Source organism: Tasmannia lanceolata, unplaced genomic scaffold (assembly GCF_043159265.1).
Source record: "Tasmannia lanceolata isolate RefF3 unplaced genomic scaffold, GAP_Taslan_0.1 ptg000008l, whole genome shotgun sequence".
Lineage (NCBI taxonomy): Eukaryota > Viridiplantae > Streptophyta > Magnoliopsida > Canellales > Winteraceae > Tasmannia > Tasmannia lanceolata.
This window is the reverse complement of record NW_027518685.1, coordinates 45620422-45625770: the sequence shown is the minus strand read 5'-3', so window position 1 is coordinate 45625770 and position 5349 is coordinate 45620422. Positions and strand designations below refer to the sequence as shown.

The window sequence follows — 5349 nt, the reverse complement described above, 5'->3', positions numbered from 1 at the left end:
TCTATGCCCCTTGTATAGCATATGTCTCCTCACTTTCTTCCTTTTCTTTGAGCTTTCCATCTATGTCTTGCCCCTGGTATCGGTTGTAGCTTTTCTAGACAATCTTCTTATTCTTGAAATAATTTTATCAATTCTTCACACTCTTTAGAGGGTAATGTATTTTCAATCGGCATTCACTGAATCAAAGTTTCAGTGCCAGTGTTTATCATTTCAATTTCATCTTTGAAAGGTTGGGATTGGCGCTCCTCCTCTCGTTCAAGTAATTGCTGTGACTCAAGTGGAGTTTCGTCAATTTTGTCCTCATTTGAAGAGGGAGTCTTATTTTAAGATCAGAAGCACACTTAAGAACAGACACAAGTGAACTTTTTGGAACTGACTGAAATTTTATTTAAACAAAAGCTATTACATCAGACGACCTATCCTGAACATGCTCAGGATTCACAACTCTAAATAAGAAAGGGAAACAGAAGATAACTTGCCTGGACTAGGCATTGACCTTTAACTGTAAGACCGGACTCAACAATTATACTGACCATGATGACTGACTCAACATAAAATAGTAAGTGACTAAAACTTTAACTGCTGCAACTGTTTGGCGTTGAAGGCTCGGCGAAGGCTGGTTCGTTCTGAACATCATCATGGCTGATACTTTCAATTTTGGACAATGATGACTGATTCGCATAGGGAAATGCCCCTAGCTCAAGGATTCTGAGAGTGAACTCTGAAGGACTTAGCAAAATAATCTTGAAAAAGGTAGCCCCTAGAGGAGGAACAGACCAAGGGTACAAGCAAGATTGGATTATCTGGACCAGACATGATCAGATCATGAGAACGCATAATCGAAAGATTGTGAGATTCTGCATCTGCCAGTTAGGGGATGACATGAAGATACGATCGAATCGTATGACAGAAGAACGAAAGACGCACGATCAAAAGATTAGATGAGATAGCATAAGATTGCTTTCAACGGATAGATCATGAATGACTAATCCTATGAGATCTTTGGAAATGATGGGATTTATATCCTAACTCAAAGGGAATTTTTTTTTTTCACATTTTATCAGTGTTACCTGAAGGCATCAACCTTAATCCTAATCTATCGGAGTGGAGAGAGAATCTCGACTCATGACTTTGTTCGTGTATATAAGGACCGATCGTGACCATTGGAAGATGGACCACGGCCTAATCTAGACACCAATGGGTAGGATATCCTAAACTAGGCTCACACACGTGATGCACATGTGTTCGTATACTACATGCATGTGTAGGTTAATCTAGGGGTAAGGCCAAGAGTTCCCTTAGCGCGAATCCCTGCTCGATATACTGTACCAGTGTCCGGCGTATCAGTACGTGAACAAGAGATCCGTTTACGTACCATAAAGGTACCAGGCTAAGGGTGGAATGCTTCTCTAGCACAGAGGCACCAGGTGATGAAATCCCAGTCAACCATGCTAGATAACACTCCGGGTTCCTAAAATAGGACGTGTGTGCACGTGAGATGCAAGAGTTTAGATGCAAGTGATGTAAGTGTGTGCAATAAGTTCGCGTGATCTATGATGCCTTCAGGTTTTGTTAAATTAAGTTTGAGTAAAATGTGATGAGAAAATAAAACAAGACAAACTAATCTAACAAGTATAGAGTTTTTATGAGCCATTTAAAATTAAATTCAAATGAATTATCTTTTGAAGTTTTAATGAAGTTAGGTGATCCCCAGCAGAGTCGCCAAACTGTGGTACCCGATCCCGCGAGAGGGGCGTGGCGTGAGCCGCCGCGCTCTCTTCTCTTTTGGTCTCTCGTATCCACGCGATTGGCGTGTGCATTTTAATGTTGATTTGAATTAATCTTTCCTGTGAACTTGGGATCACTAAGGCAATCCGAATTCCACACGAAAGAGACTGACAGAGTCGCCACCTAGATGTGGGATCTAGGACCCGTAATTAACCAGAAATCTAGACTCGCTACCTGGTTACGAGAATGGAAGGTATGGGGAGTTATCCGCCACATGCACCATTCCTGCCCGATAATCGGTCTTCGATTCCAAAAGCTAACTCTTTTAAATTTATTTTAAATGGCTCATTCAACTCTATGTTAATGTGCGAACTAAGTGACATGCATCCTAGAATCTAATTTCAATGTGAATCCTAGATGTGTATCTTGATTTATTAATTTGTCTGGATTCAATCTAAGTGACAGTTCTCCTAGAATTCTAATTTCATGGAAAATCCTAAGTGATTTGATTAAGCATTTACAAGAAAATTAATATACAAAACACCACAATTTGTTTGTGGTGCCGACTCGCGGGTGGTATGCCATCAGACATCCAAGCTGCCTACGTACCCAAGCCTTACTGGGATCAGAGTCGACGTAGTTCGGTGCACCTAAGCTAAGCTACTTATGCCTAACTCAACTAGGACACCGACCTAGACGGGATTGACTGTTTCAACAGTTTTAGGAGAAGTTATTTAATTCAAGTTGAGGATTTTATTATCTTAAGATTTCATCTAAGATGCTATATGATTCTCATCTAAATGCAAATGGTCCCTTAGACTAATGCAGGTTTGCCTACATCCTAGTTTACTAGGCTTGTCCTAGGGAAAGATTGGGTGACTAGTGTAACTAGACCTATGGCACGGTTGCTATACATAGCAAACGTCCGTGATGAGGCTGGACTCCTAACTCTAGGACTCCCAAAAACCTAAGACTCCCTAAAACTTAGGACACGACACGACACCGGTGTTCCTAAATTGGGCTCTAAGGGTCCTTACGACGGAAACCGTAATCCAACGGTTCCGAGAGACACGAGGTGAATCGATTTCAGTTCTTGAGGTTAGTGAAAAAAGGGATGGAAGAGATGATGAAATAGTGTGAGGGAATGAGAAAGATAGAGAAAGGTGCGACTGAACTTGGGAGTGCCAAATTGCCTACGTACCCCGCGATGGGGATCAAGCCACACGTAGTTCCGCTGGGGAGGTTGCTTGGATTTTGGAAAACAGGTTTGGTATTTGGATCAGGAATCGGGTTTGTATTTGAGCATTGGACTTGAGATTCAAAAACATTGATATAGCAATGGGATTTTGGAATTGGGAATTTGCATCAAAGAATTGAGCATATTGGAATCATCAAGGGTTTGAATTTTCGGAATTCAAAGTGGGCGGGCTTATGAGATTCGGCCAAATGGATTCAGACATGCGACTCGGATTGTGTTGGGATATGACTTGGTTGGATTGGGTTAATGGTTAGGGTCAAGTGAGTCGGGTCTAAGTTAGGAGCAAACCCGAGACTAGCCATGGTCTAACTAGGAGGAAGCAGGGTACAAACCAGGGTGCGGACCAGGGTGCACCAGGGTGCGAACCAGCAGGGAACCAGGGTGCAACCAGCAGGGAAGCAGGGTGCGAACCAGCAGGGGAACCAGGGTGCAACCAGCAGGGAACCTGGGTGCAACCAGCAGCGAACCTGGGTGCAACCAGGGTCTAACCAGAGTGCGAACCAGCAGGGAACCAGGGTGCGAACCAATATCGAACCAGGGTGCGAACCAGTAGGGAACCAGGGTGCAACCAGCAGGGAAGCAGGGTGCGAACCAGTAGGGAACCAGGGTGCGAACCAGTAGGGAACCAGGGTGCAACCAGCAGGGAACCAGGGTGCGAATCAGTAGGGAACCAGGGTGCAACCAGCATCGAACCTGGGTGCAACCAGCAGCGAACCTGGGTGCAACCAGGGTCTAACCAGAGGCTAACCAGGGGGAAAACAGACCCTACATGCTTCCTAACATGGTTTTTCTTTTAAAGTAAAAGATATGCATGAAAACAGACCCTACATAGAATTGAAATAAATGCCTACCTCTTTGGAAACCCACTTTGTGTTTGATTTTTCTTTGATGGTAATTCCTTGAAGATGATTCCTTGCTTGATAATGACTGCTTTTGATATATATCACCCAACGTATAAAATCACCCGATCCGGCAAGGATGGCCGAACCCTTGAAGAGATGAGGGAGAGGGATGAATTTTCTAAGAGAGGGGTTCTTTTTCTTCTTTTCGTTGGATGGTGGGATGAGAGGGTATTTATAGGAGAATGGGATAGGAGGTTAGGTGAGGTTAGGTGAGGTTAGGTAAGGTTAGGTGAGGTTAGGTGGTTAGGTGAGGTTAGGTGAGGTTAGGTGAGGTTTGGATGGTTAGGATGAGAGGAGAGGTTAGGTGAGGTTAGGTGAGGTTTGGATGGTTAGGATGAGAGGAGAGGTTAGGTGGTTTTGGATGGTTAGACCCAGGTCAAGATCTGCCATTGATCTAACGATTTACGGAAATCGGGTCTCGGAATGGAATCAGGGTTCGGGCTATGAAGTGACCCTATCTTATTTTGTCCCGATTGATGATCCGTAAAGTCAGATCAAGATATTAATGACCTAAAACATATATTAGGTTATTGTTGGTTAAAGTAAAGCAAAATGTGGGTGTCTACATCAGGTTAAACCAAAGTAAACAGAACAATTGCTGAAAGAGCCCCAACCAAACAAACAAACCAATCACTTTAATCACTCAAAGAATTTTTATTTTTTTTCATTTTTTAGAAACCACATTGCGACTTGTCTAAACAAGTACAAATCCAAATAGTCAAAGAGTTTTTCCTTTTTAGAAACCTGCAAAAATAGGCCAAAGACCACTGTATTGAAACTCATCCAAAACAAGTTAAAAACCCAACACTCAAAGAGTAAAATAAAATAAAATTGTATACATCACGTCGATCAGTCTAAAACTTACTCGACCACATACTAGGGTACTCGAATATTTGAGCCAAACTCAAACATCTAATACCAAGGCGAAACTAAGTCTTAAGCCAGGCGATAGATATACAGATCATTGCTGAAAATATATCTGTTTAACTATCCGAGTAATTCTAACTCCTCTCTTTCAAGGTAGCGAATCACTCTGGATTACGTGGTTCTGTTAAACAGTTCCACATAAACCCAAATTTGTATGTCCTACTAAACAGTCCCATACAAACCTCTTCGCAGATACACATGACTCATAACTCGTTAGGAAGCTGCACATTGCGGAACGATGATTAGGCAAGTCACTACTTGACATTGCACTACTAATCATCAGGGTACTAAATACCCGGGCGAAGGAAGAAAAGACCAATCCGTGTGACACAGGATCGAAAATATTTTCCTTATTGCAACCCTCAAAATGATCGAAGAAAATTTCAAACCGTGTAACACAGGTTTGATAATTTTTCCCCTTTTTTAAAATCTCACAAAATGATCGAAGAAAAAGATCAAACCGTGTAACACAGGTTTGATGAATTTCCTCTATTAAAACCTTTCAAAATGAAATGAAAAAAAGACCAAACCGTG

General features: G+C 42.2%; 1 long non-coding RNA gene across 2 annotated transcripts; it reads right to left on the bottom strand.

Annotated features, from left to right (window-relative positions):
• Nucleotides 1-363: 363 nt before the first annotated feature.
• Nucleotides 364-4219, bottom strand: LOC143885332 (uncharacterized). Of its 2 annotated transcripts, none has more exons than XR_013253207.1 (2): nt 3838-4219; nt 364-863 (listed from the first exon to the last, which is right to left on the bottom strand). It is a non-coding gene; the product is annotated as an uncharacterized LOC143885332 (long non-coding RNA). The 2 variants fall into 2 exon arrangements; XR_013253206.1 differs by having other exon boundaries at nt 364-803.
• Between the last annotated feature and the right edge of the window lie 1130 nt (nt 4220-5349).